This window comes from Pan paniscus, chromosome 3 (genome assembly GCF_029289425.2).
Source record: "Pan paniscus chromosome 3, NHGRI_mPanPan1-v2.0_pri, whole genome shotgun sequence".
Lineage (NCBI taxonomy): Eukaryota > Metazoa > Chordata > Mammalia > Primates > Hominidae > Pan > Pan paniscus.
In genome coordinates, this window is record NC_073252.2 from 72,296,745 (window position 1) to 72,317,199 (window position 20,455).

Consider the following 20,455-nt stretch of genomic DNA (forward strand, 5'->3'; position numbering starts at 1 on the left):
TTTATAAATCATCCTACTATAAAGACACATGTACACGTATGTTTATTGTGGCACTATTCTCAATAGCAAAGACTTGGAACTAATCCAAAAGTCCATCAATAATAGACTGGATAAAGAAAATGTGGCACATATACACGATGGAATACAATGCAGCCATAAAAAAGGGATGAGTTCATGTCCTTTGCAGGGACATGGATGAAGCTGGAAACCATCATTCTCAGCAAACTATCACAAGAACAGAAAACCAAACACCACATGTTCTCACTCACAAGTGGGAGTTGAACAAGGAGAACACATGGACACAGGGAGGGGAACATCATACACCAGGGCCTGATGTGGGGTGGGGGGCTAGGGGTGGGATAGCATTAGGAGAAATACCTAATGTGGGTGACGGGTTGATGGGTGCAGCAAACCACCATGGCGCATGTATACCTGTGTAATAAAACATGCACATTCTGCACATGTACACCAGAACTTAAAGTATAATAAAAAAAATTGTGATGTGTATACACCATGAAATGCTACTCAGCCATAAAAAGGAATTAAATATTGGCATTCGCAGCAAACTGGATGGAATTGGAGACCATCATTCTTTTTTTTTTTTTTTTTTTGAGATGGAGTCTCGCTCTGTTGCCCTGGAGATGGTCATTCTAAGTGAAGTAATACAGGAATGGAAAACCAAATATCATATGTTCTCACATATAAGTGGGAGACAAGCTATGAGGAAGCAAAGGCATAAGAATCATATAATGGGCAGGGCACAGTGGCTCTACTCCTGTAATCTCAGCACTTTGTGGTGGGGCCGAGGCGGGTGGATCACTTGAGGTTAGGAGTTCAAGACCGGCCTGGCCAACATGGTGAAACCCCGTCGCCACTAAAAATACAAAAAAAAATAGCTGGGCATGGTGGCACATGCCTGTAATCCCAGCTACTTGGGAGGCTGTGGCAAGAGAATTGCCTGAGCCTGGGTAGCGAAAGTTGCAGTGAGCGGAGATCATGCCACTGCACTCCTGCCTGGGCGACAAAGTGAGACTGTCTCAAAAAAAAAAAAAAAAGAATGATATAATGGACTTTAGGGACTCTGAGAAAAGGGTAAGAGGTGGGTGAGGAATTAAAAAAAAAAAAAAAAGAATTTCAAATGAAGACGCAAATTCTGAGAGTGAAGGTCCGCCAAGGGAGTGGTACTTAGGATGGGCATTGAAATACGGGTGGATACCACCCAGCACAAATTCGAAGAGGCTCACGGGCAGCCTTTCCGTCAGAGAGAAGCATGTGTAGATCTGTGACTGCTTCCACAGAAGAGATAAAGCTTCTTATGAAAGTCCTGCTCTCTTGTCCATTCCCTCAAATCCAATTTCCCTACCACTGAGTCTTATAAAAGATAATAATATCATCCGACTTTCCTGTTTAACCCTTCAACAACGTTTATCTACCAGATATAGTCTAAACTCCCCAAAACGGCACATCAGAGCATCTGGGATCAGACCGCTGCCGGTCCCTCCAGGCTCATGTCCTGAACCTACTGACTTGTTCTCATACTCCAACAAGACACAGACACCAAAGCCCCTGAAGGGATCACACATATGTTTACTGAATACATTCTACATAAATTTACTTGCTGGAGCTGCCCTTACCTCTTCAAATGCCCTCTCTACGCTCTTTGCCTGACTAATTTCCACCCAGCCCTTAAGGCTCAGCCACTCTCTCTTGCTTTGCAAACTCTTCATTTATTATCCCTGTAACTAATTGTTCAGTGTCTATTTTCTGCACTAGATGGTAAAGAGAGGAAATAGGTCTATCCTATTTGCCCCTGTAACTCCAACACTTACTAAAATATCTAGCATATGGCCACCTCTCAAGAAATATTTGTTCAATGAATGAATGAATGAATGAGTTAGGAAAAAACAAAAGGAACAAGGAGACAGTAGTTCAGGGAGCACACATGGTACCCTACCTCGGCTTTCAAGATAAATGTGACCATCTTACACTGGTATTACCCAGCTTTAAAAAGTATGTTGGCATAAGGCAGCTATAAATATCTTCATTGATAGCCTGAGACACAGAAGTCAGGCAGGATCAAATGCTGCACAGTATCACACAGCGTGCTTGTGCTTCCATGGTATCAGAAATGCAGGGCTTGGACATTTGAGCATGAATGCTGTCAGATTCAAACTTCACTGTGAAGTTCAACCATGTTGCTATAGAAAAACAAGATCCACTTTTGCTCCCACCATGTAGAATTTGAATCCCCTGTTATAATGTTTTTAGCTATAATGGAAAACAGACTTAGATGAGTAACTCATAATTATGGCAAGAGCACTGAAGATGAACTAAGAATGCAGTACTTTGAATGCCAATGCATCTTTTATCCTATCGTAAATTATTGTCAATTCTGCTTTTAAGGAAAAATGAGAGTACATTGCAGGTGATGGCCACTTACTGAGAGAATGCAGATGGCGTTAAATATTTCAGACTCACTGGCTTAAAATGTTATTCACTTTTGTTTGCTCCTTCCCTTGGTGGAATTGGAATGCAGGCTTAAAATTCCCTCTAATGCCAAACAGCTGTTACTTTGCTTTGTTTTATTTAAAATTGAATGTAGCTGCCCCAGATGCCCTGCCCGTGTGGATCTGCACAAGATGTCACTGAGCATCACCAACAAGCCCTGAAAAATTATATTATGCCTGTATACTAATGAGCTGTGGAGTATTTGTGGAAGAATAGGGAGAAGACGGCGTATTCATGGTTTATTATACTACAGCACCAATATATGGCTATCAGCACATTAAATTTTTACTCATATGGCTTGGGGTCAAATATTTAGAGTTAAGGCATCTTAGAAATTATCTGGTCAGATCCCCCTTCATGATTAGAAAACTCAGCCCAGAGAATTTTAGTGATTTGCCAAAGTCACATATCTGATGTGTGCCAAGGCCTCACCCTTCTCCCTTGGCAATGCACCCAGCATTCAGTAGCATGAAAGTACTTTCTTAACATTTGGGTTTTCACTCAGCTGTCACCACCTTAGCACACAGTCAATACCTAGTGAACTCCCACTTGCTCTCTCTCCCTTTCTCTAAATCACTTTTTTCTCTCAGCCAGAAATTCTACTTTGATCTTGGTAACTGTTCTTTATATCATCCCAAACAGACAGAAGCAACCTCAATGGTAATTTTCACTCATATGAGTAATATGGACAGTTCTGTACCAGGCACAAAGGGAAACAATCTCAAAGAACTTGAGAAGAAGTTTTAACATTATGAAGTACTATCAGCTGAGAAAATGTGGCTATGAAATATATTAACTATTCTTTGAAGCCTCTTTCTGCCTTTCCTCAATCTCAATTTCTTCATGAAACCCAGTAGACATCCTGTTACTGACAAAGGCAGAATATTTGAATAGATAAAACTTAAAGGCACTCCCTAGTCTATGGTAATAGAGTACACATAATAGTTAGGTCAAGCTAACTGTTGGAACAAAAAAGCCCCAAAATATATATTTTGTCTAATATAAAAGAGGTTTATTTCTTACTCACCTAATAGTACTGGGCAATGAAGGAGTTACTAAGCTGTCCCTTTTCTAAGTAGTTATTTGGAGATTAAATTGATGGAGATGACAGAGGCTTTTCCATCTTCTACATATAGCTTCCAAGATGTCCCTGAGGTCATGGGCACTCAGTCCAGCTAGAAGCAAAAAAGGAGCATGGAGAAGCACATACAAGTTTCAATTAGCCAGGCAAGCAGAATGGTGGAGCATAACATTTTCATTCACAATCCACTGGCTAGAATTCAGTCACATGGCCTCAACTAACTGCAAAGGGATGCTGGGAGGCAAAATCTGGCTGAATTTCCAGGAAAAACAGGACATACCACTTGAGTGGTACAGAATCTATCTTAGCCTCTATGATATACCTAAATTATGTTTTTAAAAATCCCAGGATTCAAATAATAAATAATAGCTTTGATGAAATCTTATTTATATACTCAAATTCTTCCATGATTAGACAATTAGAAAATCAGAGAGACACATCGCTCCTCTCAAGCCAACTAAGGACTTCTAAGATTAAAGATGTAGCTAATGTCATAATTTAATAAATAATAAATCCAAGCAATAAATCGAGTATTTGCAGTGAGCATTACAACCCATCAAGGCAAATATTGGTTTTGGCTGATTTTTTTTTTCATTAAAACTACATACCCACATATATCCAATCAGATTTCTAATCAAACTTTCCAGGAAGTTCAGCCTTAAAACTAAATATATTCAATTAGTCATTGGAACAATCTTATATGATTGGATTGACCATTTCCTTAGAAACTTCTACTTACTGAGCATTTGCTCTTCATCAGACACAGACTTATGGGGCATGATACTATTACGTCACCCATATTGCAAAGGGGAAAACAGAAAGATGAATAATTTGTTCTAGGTAAGATTCAAACCCAGGCCCATCTAATTCCAAAGTACTGTGGTTTCCCCTGTGGTACGCTTTTCCCAGTTGGTCATTTCAAATGTTTGGATAAGTTGCATGCTTCAGTTAAGACTCCATCTGAGTATTTGGATATTCTCTATATGAGCTCAAAAAGGTTTGCAGAGACTTAGAATTAATAGCACTACCAAGACTTGACAGGGCAAATCACCTGCCTCCATGTCCATCCACCACTTACCAACAAAGGGAAGTACTACAGCACGAGAGAATCTTGATGTGTGACTCCTAACAGTCTACTTTTTAATCCAGTGTTATGCCTTTCCAGCCTCTGCTTTGGGAAATGCAGACTGGAAAGGAAGGATCAAGCCTACTCAGAAACACAAGCCGAGGTATTATCCTAGCAACTCCCTAAAGCAATTGTACAACATTGTTTGCCTAAGCCTTAAGTGCTGATGCCTGGCAGTGAACAATGCAAAGTTCAAAGGTTTGCTCATTACCATAATGGGATATAAGCCTTTACTGTTGGCTGTGGAATAATGAAGATAATTCTTTTGGATTGTTCCTTCAATCTGTGTTTATTTTGGTTAAATAAGCTTTTTTTCTTTTTTCTCTCTCTCTTTTTTAAACATTTCTTGAAGTTTTTTCTATGATTACTTTTCAGATAATATTCTACAGATTTTTCATAAGGAGCAGAAGGTTATTAATTGAGGTCCCCCCCAACCCAGCACAAAACATCTAATCCTTCACTTTTCCATGGTCAACAAATAGCACATTACCTTAGTATTTCTGTATTTGCCAATAATGAGAAACTTGTTAGCCTGACAAAGCCAGATTTAATTAAAACACACAGACACACACATACACACACACAACAAATATGTTCATAATAGTGAAAAACATTGGCAGCAAACAAATGAGAACATATTGGAAAAAACAGAACATTTCTTTACCCTGCATGAGAACTTGAGCTACAGCAGTGGTAATAAACTCACACGGCAAAACAAAATAAGGGTTTTCATCAATGCAGTTTTAAGGTTAATTTTTAAGATAAATTTTCTTACCTCTTCTTGACATGCCCTTATACAGTCAGACTTTAAGCCAAAACCCTGTAAAGAAATTAATTTTTTAAATCATTTTTGCCACATACTCATTCTAGAGGTGCACATTCCAAAAGTGCTAATGCCTCCAGTTTGGGACCACTGACCTAAAGAGAGAAATTGGGGGATATAATCACGCTGTTCCTTGTGCCTTTGGAACGTTTGGAGCCACTGTCAGCTCATAGGTCCTTCCTGTGCTGACAGCAAGGAGTTGGTCCAGAAACTGTTACCCACAAGTCTACAATGAAATAAGGAATTTGAGCACTAATCTAAAAGACTTCTTCTAATAATCCCCAGAGTTGGGAGTTGAGGAATAAAAGGAGCAAAGATACAGTCTGTCTTTCACCTTGCTCCTGGAGGCTCCTGCAAGATGCTTGGGAAGCATTATAGTGGCCACACCTTCCTGAGTACCTTTATTCTAACCTGCCCAGGTTTATCTGATTCAATCTTTATGTAATGGCCAAATAACTCTTAAAAGAGGGATGGTCCAGAAGGAACAGTGGTTGTAACTTTCCTTTAGATTCACCTTTGCTTTGTGCCCTGAGGAAGAGGGCTTGCAGTCCCTGACTTTTGACAAAAGATTATAAATTAACATACAGGAATATTTACCATCTCTTAGCTACTTTTTCATCTCAAGTAGTCCCTCCCTTCATCAAGCTAGGTTGGTGATCTTACTCCTTCCCATGGTGCCATGGTTTGAATGTTTGTTCCCTCCAAAACTCATGGCGAAACTTAATCCCCAATGGAACAGAGTTGGATGCAGTCTAATGAGTGGTGTTTAGGTCATGAGGACTCCATCCTAATGGATGGGTTTAATGTCACTATAAGGAGGACTTCTAAGAGTGAGTTTGCTCTCTTCTGTTCCTCTGCCATGTGAGGAAAAACATTCCTTTTCTCCAGAGGATGCAGCATTCAAGGCACCATCTTGAAAGTGGAAACCAAGCCCTCACCAGACACCAAATATGCTGGCACCTTGATCTTGTACCTCTCATCCTCCAGAACCATAAGAAATAAATTTCTATTTTAATGTTTATAAATTATCCAGTCTTTGGTATTCTGTTATAGCAGCACAAAATGAACTAACACACTTGGGAAACTGCACTACCCCACTGGAAAAAGGAGAATTCTTGGTAGCTTCTCCTGAGGCTTCAACACTAAAGTCCCCAGGCTTTATTGAGGTGTTAATTGAGGTGCTCAACTGCAAACACAGGAAAGGAGGGAGAAGGGAAAGGGTGAGATCTGGTGTCAAGAGCAAAAGCAAAGATATTTCCACAATTCTGTTTCCTCCACCCTGTCAGGGTGAACTGCAACTGGTTTTCTCATTACTTTATCTCATAAACAAACACATGCCAAGGTAACCAAGAATTTTTCCCGGAGGATAATCAAATCTAATCATTTGTGAAGAAAAGACATTTCTTCTATCAACCTGACTTGAGGTGCTGTCCTTTATGAAACAAGAATCTTGATATTTCAGGACTAGATGTTTTTGGCCCTTCCCTGAGCCACCATAGTAATTGAGACTAGCTCTTTCTTTGCTATCTAGGAGAGATATTATCAATTCTAATAAGATCTTTTTTATTACAAATTTTTCTCACCAGTACCTCAGTATAAACATGAGGGAGGGTATTTCTTCCTGCCACTAATGCAAAATGTCCTGCTCGATTATGCAGATAAAGACAAAGAAGAAAAAGACTCCAACTTATAAGCCATTTGCTGTCTAGTAGTACTATATTGGCTATCTATTGATTCATAATAAATTGCTCCAAAATGTAGTCATATAGTACAATAAATATTTATCATAATTGTATAATTTCTGTGGGTCAGAATCTGGTTACATATTAGCTGAGTGCCTCTGTATCAAGGCTTCTCATGAGGTAGCAGTCAAGCTGTCAACTAGGGCTGAAGTCTCATCTGAAAGCTCAATTAGGGGGAATCTACTTCCTCACTCACTCACTCACTCACTCACCATGATCCCTTGCCACATGGACCTCTCTACATAACAAGTTCCTTTCTCCAGAGCAAAAAATCCAAAAGAAAGTGAAAGTGAGAGCTCAACACAGGAGTCACAACCTTTTTGTTAGCTAATGTCAGAAGTGACATCCCAAAACTTCTGTTATATACTGTCCTTTAGACTAGATCAATAAATCCAGCCCACATTCAAGGAGAGAGGATTACAATAAGTACACTAGGTATAACAATAGAAGATGGAGATCATTGAGGGATGTCCTTGAGATTACCTACTACAAAGACACAATAAGAAGTGCAAAAACAACTAAGCAAATTATCTTGCATGATAAATACAAGTTTTAAGGAGGGAGAAATCATTCCTGCTGGAAAAATGAGAGTAGGTTTCAGCCTCGTGAAAGAGATAGGTTTTAAACTGAGTCTTCATAAACCGGCAGCACTGTAATAAATGGTGGAAACTGGAGGGCGTTTTAAGCTTAGGAAAAGACATGAGCAAAGATAAAGAGACAAGAGAACACAGAATGCTTAGGGAATGACACTTAGTTTGACTAACTTGTGGGTCTAAGGAAATAAATGGTGGTCTTGATTTGTTAATTCTGTTTTTATAGGTATAAGATGAGCTCCTTGCAATAAAAAGCAACAACATGATGGAAGAAAGTTGAGCTCAGAACTCAGTGACATCCGAGCTCAAATACCACCTTCTCCACTTAATTACTTTTGTCTCCATAGACAGATTATACAAATTTCCTGACCTTCCTTATCTGAGAAATTGTGAGAGTCCTGCCTTGCAGGGCGGGTGTGAGAATTAAAAGCATGGGACATACCTAGCATAGCCCTTGACACATAGTGAACATTCATTTGTCACCTCCCTCTTAAAGGAAATAACTATCTTTTATTCTCTGTATCCCTTCTATTATCTCCCACACAATAGTACCTCAATAAACATTTGTTAAATAAATAAATAAATAGCTCCACTTCTCAGCCAAGTGGTGAGTTTCATCACTATATTGTTCTTCTTTGGGCATCCATTTCCTGCTAAAATAACAATGCATATTTTATCTACCTGACCAAGAAGGAGTGGGGGTTAATTAGATAAATGAGTGATATTCAAATAAGTGACCTGTATAAATTTGTGCTATCATTTGCTCATGCTGAAAAATGATAGATAGTAATTTTTTTAATTTAACTTTATTTTATTTTAAGTTCCAGGGTACATGTGCAGGATGTGCAGGTTTGTTACATAGGTAAATGTGTGTCATAGTGGTTTGCTGCACCTATCAACCCATCACCTAAGTATTAAGCCCAGCATGCATTAGCTATTTTTCCTGATGCTCTCCATCCTCCCACCACCCTCCCAGCAGGCCCCAATGAATGTTGTTCCCCTCCCTGTGTGTATTTGTTCTCATTGTTCAGCTCCCACTTATGAGTAAGAACATGTGGTGTTTGGTTTTCTGTTCCTGCATTAGTTTGCTGAGGATAACAGCTTCCAGCTGCACCCAAGTCCCTGCAAAGGATTTGATCTCATCTTTTTGTATGGTTGCATAGTATTCTATAATGTATACGTACCACATTTTCTGTAACCAGTTTATCATTGGTGGCATTTGGGTTGATTCCACGTCTTTGCTATTGTGAATAGTGCTGCAATAAACACATGCATGCATTTATCTTTATAATAGAATGATTTATATTCCTTTGGGGATATACCTAGTAATGGGATTGCTGGGTCAAATGGTATTTCTGTGTTTAGGTTTTTAAGGAATCACCACACTGTCTTCCACAATGATTGAACTAATTTACAATCCCACCAGCAGTGTGAAAGTATTCCTTTTTTTCTGCAGCCTTGCCAGCGTCTGTTGCTTCTTGAGTTTTTAATCATTGTCATTCTGACTGGTGTGAGATAGTATCTCATTGTGGTTTTGATTTGTGTATCTCTAATGATCAGTGATGCTGATATAGTTTGGCTGTGTCCCTGCCCAAATCTCAACTCAAATTGTATCTCCCAAAATTTCCATGTGTTGTGGGAGGTACCCAGGGGGAGGTAATTGAACCATAAGGGCCGGTCTTTCCCATGCTATTTTCATGATAGTGAACAAGTCTCACAGGATCTGATGGGTTTATCAGGGGTTTCCACCTTTGCTTCCTCCTCATTCTCTCTTGCCACCACCAATGTAAGAAGTGCCCTTTGCCCTCCACCAGTATTCTGAAACCTCCCCAGCCGTGTGGAACTGTAAGTCCAATTAAACCTCTTTTTCTTCCCAGTCTCGGGTATGTCTTTATCAGCAGCATGAATACAGACCAATACACATGCTGAGCTTCTTTTCATATGCTTCTTGGACATATAAATATCTTCTTCTGAGAAGTGTCTGTTCATTTCCTTTGCCTAATTTTTAATGGAGTTGTTTGTTATTTTCTTGTAAATTTGTTTAAATTCCTCATAGATTCCAGATATTAGAACTTTGCCAGATAAATAGGTGGCAAAAATATTCTCCCATTCTGTAGGTTGTCTGTTCTCCCTGATGTTAGTTTCTTTTGCTGTGCAGAAGCTCTTTAGTTTAATTAGATCCCATTTGTCAATTTTTGCTTTCATTGCAATTGCTTTTGATGTCTTGGTCATGAAATTTTTGCCCATGCCTATGTCCTGAATGGTACATGTATTTCTATTTTATTTTTGTCAGGTTTATCAAAAATCAGGTGGTAGTAGATGTGCAGTCTTAGTTCTGTGTTTTCTATTCTGTTCGATTGTTCTATGTGTCTGTTTTCGTATCAGTACCATGCTGTTTTCGTTACTGTAGCCTTGTAGTATAATTTGAAGTCAGGTAGCGTGATGTCTCCAGGTTTGTTCTTTTTGCTTAGGATTATCTTGGCTATATGAGCTCTTTTTTGTTTCCACGTAAATTTTAAAATAGTTTTTCTAATTCTGTAAAGAATGTCAATGGTGTTTTGATGGGAAAAGCATTGAATCTGTAAATTACTTCAGGCAGTGTGGCCATTCTCACGATATTGATTCTTCCTATCCATAACCATGGAATGTTTTTCCATTTGTTTGTGTGCTCTCTGATTTCCTCGAACAGTGGTTTGTAGCTCTACTTGAAGAGGTCCTTCATTCCCCTTGTTGGTTTTATTTCTAGGTATTTTGTTCTCTTTGTAGGAATTATGAATGGGAGTTCATTAATGATTTGGCTCTCTGCTTGTCTGTTTTTAGTGTATAGGAATGCTTATGATATGATTTTTGCACATTGATTTTGTATCGTGAGACTTTGCTGAAGTTGTTTATCAGCTTAAGAAGCTTTGGGGCTGAGACAATGGGATATTCTAGATATCGAATCAGGTCATCTGCAAACAAAGTCAATTTGAATTCCATTGTTCCTATGTGAATACTCTTTGTTTCTTTCTCTTGCCTGATTGCCCTGGTCAGAACTTCCAATACAATGTTGAATAGGAGTGGTGAGAGAAGACATCCTTGTCTTGTGCCAGTTTTCAAGGGGAATGCTTTCAGCTTTTGCCTGTTCAGTATGATATTGGCTATGGGTTTGTCATAAAAGGCTCTTATTATTTTGAGGCCTGTTCCTTCAATGGGCAGGTAGTAATTAAGTAGATTCCTAGAGCAACTCATTTACTATTTATGTATATATTAATACCCTCACTTCAGTCATCAGGTAGATTACAAAAATAAAAGTAATCCTTCAAGACTTCCCAAATGATATATAAGCCAGGGGTAAGCAAAAAGGAATATCAATAAAGGTAGGGAGAGTTAGTGCACAAAAATACAGCACATAGGATCCTGCATTATTAGGAACATTTCGGTTATTGAAATGTCTTGTATTGTCCCTAATTTTTATCCCTTCTCTGTTCTCTTCCTCTTACATCGTTCATTGTTTTTTCTTCCATTTTCTGACTTTTCTTCCTCTTCTTTTTCACTTTGCTTACACATTGTTTTCTTCTTTCTCAAAGCTCCTCCTGATATGGTTTGGCTCTGTGTCCCCACCCAAATCTCATCATGAATTATACTCCCATAATTACCACGTGTTGTGGGAGGCACCCAGTGGGAGATAATTTGAATCATGGGGGTAATTCCTCCCACACTGTTCTTGTGGCAGTGGATAAGTCTCACAAGTTCTGATGGTTTTATCAGGGGTTTCCACTGTTGCATCTTCCTCATTTTCTCTTGCCACCACCATGTAAGAAGTACCTTTCACCTCCTGCCATGATTCTGAGGCCTCCCCAGCCATGTGGAACTATAAGTTCAATTAAACCTCCTTTTCTTCCCAGTCTCAGGTATGTCTTTATGAACATCATGAAAACGAACTAATACACCTCCCTTTCTCATAAAAGTCTGTTGCTTCTATTCTGCTTACACTCAGCCTAATATTATCCTTGTTATCAGCAGAAGGGACAAAAAGGCATTATTTTTTCAAATCAATTAAAGACAATAAGGATATTGGCTAACCTAGATCTAACATTTACTGCAAGGCCAATCCAAGACAGGTAAATTTTTACCTGCTATACTTACTGCCTACTAATAAAAGAATAAAGAATGACAAAGCCTGGGTACTCTCCCCAAATATCCACCAATCTCTTGGCTTCTGGGACCACTTTGAATGAGGAACTGTCTGAGACTTTTCCTTGTACTCAGGAAAAGTCCACTTTGTCAAAGTAAACAGGAACTCTGTAAAAATCATCTGAGATGCTGAGAGTTATCTGAAGCAGGAGGCACCATTATCTATAATTATCAAGTTTTAAAAATTGTCTTGGGTCCTGAGAAAGCAAAAGAGTCAGACTATTAATAATGAGAATTTTGCTCTGGCACTACCACTTGAAGAGTGTTTCTGCGAAAGCACTTGGTTATAGATGGAGAAGATGTGGTGGGGATTTTATCTATTAACCAAAATACTTTGTCTTTTTCCAGAACACAGCTGAACTAAATTTCTCACCTTCTATTGAAAACATTACTTTTTGGGGGAAAAAACAGCTTCTTTGAGGTATATTTAACATACAAAAATATTTAATTGTACAATTTGATGAGCTTGGACACATGAATACATTCATGAAACCACCACCCCAATCAAGTTAATAGATACATCCATCACTCCCAAATTTTCTTTATGTTCCTTTGTGGTTTGAATGTTTTTGTTGTTTTTTGTTTGTATTTTGTGTTTTTATATAGTAAGAACACTTAATGTGAGATGTATTCTCTCAATAAATGTCAGTCAACAGATAATGGATACAATAATGTGATATACACATATAGTGCCATATTATTCAATCTTTAAAAAGAAAGACCATCCTGCCATTGGTGACAACATGGATAATATTGCAGTAAGTGAAATAAACCAGTCAAATATGAGCAAACATAGTTTGATTCCACTTATATGAGGTACCTAAGTAATCAAACACATAAAAGCAAAGAATAGAACTATGGTTACCAGGGATTGAGATGAGGGAGAAAAGGGGACTTATTGTTCAATTCCTATAAAGTTACAGTTACGCAAGATGACTTAGTTCTAGAGATCTGCCATGTAGCATATTGCCTCTATTCAACAATATTGTAGTACGCACTTGAAGATTAATTTTGGTTGACTGAACTGTAGCTAACACCACTGCTGGGATGATGTCATTGGAATGTGGGAGATATATATATTTATTAGGAGAAATTTCCTTAAACAATTATGAAAACCGAGTAGTCCTATGATTTGCTGTTTGCAAGCTGGGAAGCCAGGAAAGGCAGTAATAGAGTTCAGTCTTAGTCTGAGGCCTGAAAACCAGGGGAGCCAATGGTATAAATCTCAGTTCAAGGGCAGGAAAAGATGAGATGAGACATCCCAACTCAATCACTGAGGTAGAAAAATAAAGGGAAGAATTCCTCCTTTATCCACCTTTTATTCTATTCAGTTCCTCCATGAATTGGACAATGTTCACCCACACTGGGGATAGCAATCTACATCACTGAGTCCACAGAATCAAATGCTGATCTCACCCAGAAAAACCCTCACATAAACATGCACAAATAGTGTTTAATGTGGGTACCCTGTGATTCAGTCAAGTTGACACATAAAATTCATTATCAGAGAGAGCGGTGGAGCAAGATAACAGAGTAGGACTCTCTAGGAGTCATCCCCCAACCAAAACTTACATTTCAACAACTATCCATGCAAAAAAAATACCTTTACAAGAACAGAGGAAACCAGGTGAAAGATCCTACTACCTGGTTGTAGCACCATAAAAAAAAGATACAACGAAGAGAGTAGGAAAGACAGTTTTATATTACCCATGTCGTTTCTCCCCCAGTCTCAGGCAGCACACAGCAGAAAGAGAGATATCATCCATTTAGGGGAAAGAAAATGAAGTGAGCATAAGACTTTGCCTTAAACCCCAACATTGGGCCTGCCACAAATAACCCAGCATAGGAAAGACCATAATGGCCTCATATTTCAGGCTGGTACCTATGGACTGAGCCTCTACCAGCCTACTGCCAGGTAGGACCACACAGCCTCAGGCTTCAGGCTTGCTTTACAATATCCTGCTTACACCACTGCCTGAATGATGTCGACAGTCCCAGGTTCTGACAGCCCTCACTAGCAGGCAGGCTTCAGTGGCCTCAGGCTTCTGGCACACCACTGTCCTGCACCTGCCATAATTGGTCCAGGTTTCTGGCAACACCACACTGGCCACAGCTGCCCCAGGCTTCTAGTTGGTCAGCACTACACCTGCCACAGAGCTTTCCCAGTCAAAGCCAGTCTGTGAAAACTGAAATAAGTACCTACTTCTTCAAATGCACAGATATCAATGCATAACCACAAGGATCAAGAACAATCAGAGTAGAATGACATCACCAAATGAATGAAATATGTGCTAGTGACTGACAATAAAGAAATAAAGATGTATAGACTGCTTAACAAAAAATTCAAAATAACTTTATAAGGAAGCTCAGTGAATTTCAAGAAAATACAGAGAAACAATTCGATGATGTGAGGAAAACAATAAGTGACTTATATTTTAATGGAGATATTTAAATATTTTTCAAAAAATCAAACTGAAAATACAGAACTGAAAATACAATTAATGAAATAAACAATGCAACAGAGAACATCAACCACAGAACTGATCAGACAGAAGAAAAATCTGTGACCTGAAAGACATTTATTTTAAAATATACAATCTTAGGAGAAAAAAGGAATGAAAAGAAATGAAGGAATCTTATGAGATTTATGAGTCAGTATCAAAAGAGCAAATTTCTAAGTCATGGGAATTTAAGAAAGGGAAGAAACAAATAAAGGGTTAGAAAGCTTATTTATAGAAATAGTAGCAGAAAACTTTTAAAACTTAGAGAAAGAAGTAAATATCCAGGTACAGGTAGGTCAAAGGTCTTTAATTAGATTCAATCAATACACCAAGACATATTGTAATCAAACTCTCAAAAATTAAAGATAAAGAGAGGATACTGAAAGCAGCAAAACAAAAGAAGCAAATAGCTTATAAGAACTTCTAATACAGCTTGCAGCAAGCTTCTTAGCAGAAACCTTAAAGGCCAGGATAAACTGTGAAGATATATTCAAAATTATGAAGGATTTGAAAAAAACTGGCAACCAAGAACACTGTATTTTAAGGCTCTTCTTTAGAAATAAAAGAGAGATAAAGACTTTCCCAGACAAACAAAAGCTGAGGGAGTTCATTATCATCTAACCTGTCTTGCAAGAAATGCTCAAGAGAGTTCTTCAAGCTGAAAGAAAAGGATACTAATGAGTAATACAAAAAGATCTGAAAGTATAAACTCACTGGTAAAAGTAAACACTCAGTCAAATGCCAAAAAACACCTAAAACTGTAATGGTGGTATGTAAATTCCTGGTATCTTTAGTTTGAAAATTAAAAAACAAAGCCATAATAATACCTACAAGAATTTCTTAAGGGTTATTCAATATAAAAGGAGGTAAATTTTTAAAATGTGGGTGGGAAGTGGTGTCAAAGTATAGAGCTTTTTTGTGTGATCAAAGTTATGTTGGTGTCAGCTTAAAATAACCTATTATATCTATAAGATGGTTCTTGTAAGCCTCATGATAACCAAAAACAAAAACATAATAGATAGGCAAAAACATTAAAATCAAGGAAACAAAACATACCACTAGAGAAAATCACTTAGCCAAAAAAATAATACAGTCAAAGAGGAAGAAAGAAGCAAAGATCTACTAAACAATTAGAACACAATTGACGAAATGGCAGTGGTAAGTTCTACTTATTAAGAATTAGTTTGAACGTAAATAGATTAAAACGTCCAACTAAAAACATAGAATAGCTGATGAGTTGAAAAAAAGGCACAATTATATGCTGCTTACAAGAGACAAGAGACTTACCTTGGCCTGTAAGAACACATAAAAACTGACAGTGAAGAGATGGAAAAAGATATTCCATGTATATGAGAACCAAAAGAGAGCAAAAGTAGCTACACTTACATGAGATAAAATAAACTTTAAGTCAAAACTGTAAAAAGGTCATTATATAATGATAAGAAGAGTCAATTTGGCAAGAGGATATAACAATTATAAATATATATGCACCTGACATGAGGGCTTCTAAACACACAATGCAAATATTTATAGATCTAAAAGAAAAAGATAGACTGCAATACAACAATAGTAAAAAACTTCAACTCCCAACTTTCAGCAATGTACAGATCATTCAGACAGAAAATCCATAAGAAAACTTGGAATAAACTGCATTCTAGATCAAATGGACCTAACATACATACACAGAATATTCCATCCAACAGCAGCAGAATACATATTCTTCTCAAGAGCATACAGAACATTCTCCAGGATAGATTATACATTAAGCCAAAAAAACCTTAACAAATTTAAGAAGATTGAATTTATATCAAGTATTTTTTCAGAACACAATAATATAAAACTAAAATTAAATAACAGGAGGAACTTCAGAAAATTCTCAAATACATGGAAATTAAACAGCACGCCCTCTAAACAACCAATGGGTCAATAAAAAAATTAAAAGAGAAAGAAAAAACTTATTGAGACAGACAAAAATGGAAACACAATGTACCAAAACCTATGAGATACAACAACAATAGTACTAAGCTGAAAGTTTATAGCCATAAATGCCTACATCATAAAGAAGAAAAATCTCAAATAAATAACTTAATATTGTACTTCAAGGAGCTAGGAAAACAAAAACAAACTAAACCCAAACTTAAGGAGGAAGAAAAATAATAAAGATTAGAGTGACAATAAATAAAATTGAAACTAGAAAAACAATTTTTAAAATCAACAAAACTAAAAATTGTTTTTTCAAAAAGAAACACAATCAACAAACCTTTTAGCTAGGCTGAGAAATAAAGAGAGAAAACTCAAATAAATAAAATCGTAAATAAAAAGTAGACATTACAATTGACACAATAGAAATACAAAGTATCATAAGAGACTATTATGAAACATTATATATCAACAAATGAGATAACTTACAAGAAATAGATATATTTTGATGCATACAAACTACCAAGACTGAATTATGAAAAAGTAAAAAACCTTAACACACCAATAACAAGTAAAGCTATTAAATCAGTAATCAAAACTCTCCCATCAAAGAAAAGCCCAGGACCTGGTGGCTTCACCAATGAATTCTATCAAATTTAATGAAGAACTGATACTAATTATTCTCCAACTCTTCCAAAAAACTGAAGAGGAAAAAGTATGTCCATATTTATTTTACAAGAACAGCACAACGCTGATACTAAAGTCAAAGACACTACAAAAAAAGACTACAGACCAATATCCCTGATGAACATAGCTGCAATAATCCTCAATAAAGTTCTAGTAAACCAAATTTCACATAATATTAAAAATATCATTTACCATCATCAATTGAGATTCATCCCAGGGATGCAAGGATGGCTCAACACATGTAAATCAATAGATGTGATACATTATATTAACAGAATGAAGGATAATACCAAATGAATATCTCAATACCTGCAGAAAAAGCATTTGACAAAATTCTGGCCAGGCACAGTGGCTCACACCTGTAATCCCAGCACTTTGGGAGGCCGAGGCAGGTGGATTACCTGAGGTCAGGAATTCAAGACCAGCCTGGCCAACACGGTGAAACCGCATCTCTACTAAAAATACAAAAAATTAGCTGGGCATGGTGGTGGGCACCTGTAATCCCAGCTACCCAAGAGACTGAGGCAGAATCACTTGAACCCGACAGGTGGAGGTTGCAGTGAGCTGAGATCATGCCACTGCACTCCAGCCTGGCAACAGAGCAAGACTCCATCTTAAAAAAAAAAATTGACAAAATTCAACTTTCTTTCATGATTAAAAATCTCTCAGAAAATTAGGTATAGAAGTAATGTACCTCAACAGAATAAAGGTCATATATGACAAACCCACAGCTAATATCATACTCAATGGAGAAGAGTTGGAAGCTTTTTCTCTAAGATCTGGTACAAGACAAAGATGCCCATTCTTGTCACTAGTATCCAAAGCATAGTACTAGAGGTCCTAGCCAATGCAATTAGGCAAGGGAAAAAAATAAAAGCCATCCAAATTGAAAACACAGAAATTAAATTGTCTCTGTTTGTAGATGGCATATTCTTATGTAAAGAAAACCTTAAAGACTTTAGAACTAATAAATAAATTCAGTAAAGTTTCAGGATACAAAATTAACATACAAAAATCAGTGGCATTTCTGTACATTAATAGCAAGCTATCTGAAAAAGAAATCAAGAAAAGATCTCATTTATAATAGTTAAAAAAATTAGAAATAAACTTATCCAATAAGGTGAAAGATCTGTACACTGAAAATTACAAAACATTAATGAAAAAATTGAGGAAGACACAAATAAATGGAAAGGTGTCCTGTGTTCACGGATTGAAAAAAATAATATTAATATTGTTAATGTTCATTCTACCCAAGCAGTGGGGCAGAGAGTGAGGATGATTAATGAATACAAAAATGTAGTTAGACTAAATAAGATCTAGTATTTGATAGCACAACAGGGCAACTACAGTCAACAATAATTTACTGCACATTTTAAAGTAATTAAAAGAGTATAATCGGATTGTTTGAAACACAAAGAAAAGATAAATGCTTGAGGTGATGGATAACCCATTTACCCTGATGTGCTTATTATACATTGTATGCCTGTATCAAACTATCTCATATATCCTATAAATATATACACCTACTATGCATATACAAAAATTAATAAAGAAGTTTTTAAATTAAAAAAAAGCTCGTACTACCCAAAGTGATCTGCAGATTCAACGCAATCCTTATAGAAATACCAATGATGTTCATCACATAAATAGAAAAAACAATCCTAAAATTCCTGTGGGATAACAAAAGATCCAAAATAGCCAAAGCAATCTTGAGAAAAAGAACAAAGCTGGAGGCATCACACAATCTGACTTCAAAATACGCCATAAACTGTATTAACCATAAAGCATAGTACTGGCATAAAAACAGATGCATTGATCAATGGAACCAAGAGCCCAGAAATAAATTCATGCATTTATAGCCAATTGATTGTGATTATTCACAAAAGCTAAGATACGGAATCAGTCTAAATGTTCATCAATAAATGAACTGATAAAGAAAATGTGGTGTATATATACCCAATGGAAATCTATTCAGCCTTTAAAAAGAAGAAAATCCTGTTATTTGCAACAACATGGATGAATCTGGAGGACATTATGTAAAGTGAAATAAGCTAGACACAGGAAGACAAGTACCACATGTTCTCATTCGCGTGTGGGAGCTAAAAAAGTTGATCTCATATAAAGAGAGAGTAGACTGGTGGTTACAAGCTGTGGTGGTTATGAGTTGAAGGAGGAATTGAAAATATGTTTTGTCAAAGGATCCAACTTTCAGTTAAACAGGAAGAATATGTTCAAGAGATCTACTGTACAACATGGTGACTGTAGTTAACAAGATATTGTATTCTTGAAAAATGCTAAGAGTGGCTGTAAAGTATTCTTTCGACAAAAATTACTGTGTGAGATAATGCATATGTTAATTACCTAGAGTTAGTCTTTCTACAATGTATGTATACTTCAAAACATCATGTTGTACATAGTAAATACATACAATTTTATCTGTCAATGTAAAAAAAAAACTACATTTTTTTAAAACTTAGAAAAAAAAATTTACCATCAGAATCAGCCCTCATTGAACTCACAGTTCACTGGATCTAAACAATGAAATCTTTTTGCCTACACTCTGTCCAAGTCACCTTGATATCTTTAAGAGCTACAATAATTTAACTGCAAATTCCCATCAATCTCTATTACCTTCCAAAATCATCAGTAGTATCCCCTTCTCTCACAGATCTCTTACCCATTCCAGCACTGGTACAGCCCTCTCCATTGCTGCCCCAGGAAACTGGTGAGGAAGGCACCTGTGAGGCTGAGCGTTCTTGGCCTCTGCCGGTCATACCCAGCAACTCCCTGAAAACTATAGCATCCTGGAAGCGCTACAGCCTCCTTACCTCATCCCATTAGCCCTTCAGGGTCCTCTACTGCCCCAAAAGAAGACTGATATTTTGCAGAGTATAATTAACTTTGCAAAGTATGGACAGACTCTGGAAACACTGTGGCATACTCTTGCTCTTCACAGTCCTGCATCCTTTTCCCATTTTCTCTCTTACACATTTCCCTCCTGTTACTCTTTCTTTCATCTTTAATTACTTCAGTTTTTGCATATTCCTGTCTATGTCTTGGGCTTCCTGTTGAAGTTTCTGTCAGCATTGCTTAAAGACACAAATCCAGTTTTATCTATGAGTAGAGTGAGCCACTGCCTAAGGCATGTGATTTCAAGGGTTCCAGGAAACAAGACACCTAAATTCTACATTCCTCTATTACCAAAATTTTTTTCCATAATATCCATAATGACTTACAATGCTTTACTTTATTCAATAAAGATGTACTGAGCCTCTACCATGTGACAGGCACAGTTCTA

At 37.1% G+C, this 20,455-nt stretch overlaps 1 long non-coding RNA gene across 1 annotated transcript in view; it reads right to left on the reverse strand.

Moving 5' to 3' along the window:
* Nucleotides 1-1,922: 1,922 nt before the first annotated feature.
* The window catches only part of LOC130541437 (uncharacterized), a 40,037-nt gene continuing 21,504 nt past the window's right edge, over nt 1,923-20,455 (reverse strand). Inside the window, exons 5-6 of the long non-coding RNA XR_008955495.2 lie at nt 3,536-3,683; nt 1,923-2,268 (exon numbers count right to left, since the gene is read on the reverse strand). This is a non-coding gene — a long non-coding RNA (uncharacterized LOC130541437). The remainder of the gene's footprint in view (nt 2,269-3,535; nt 3,684-20,455) is intronic.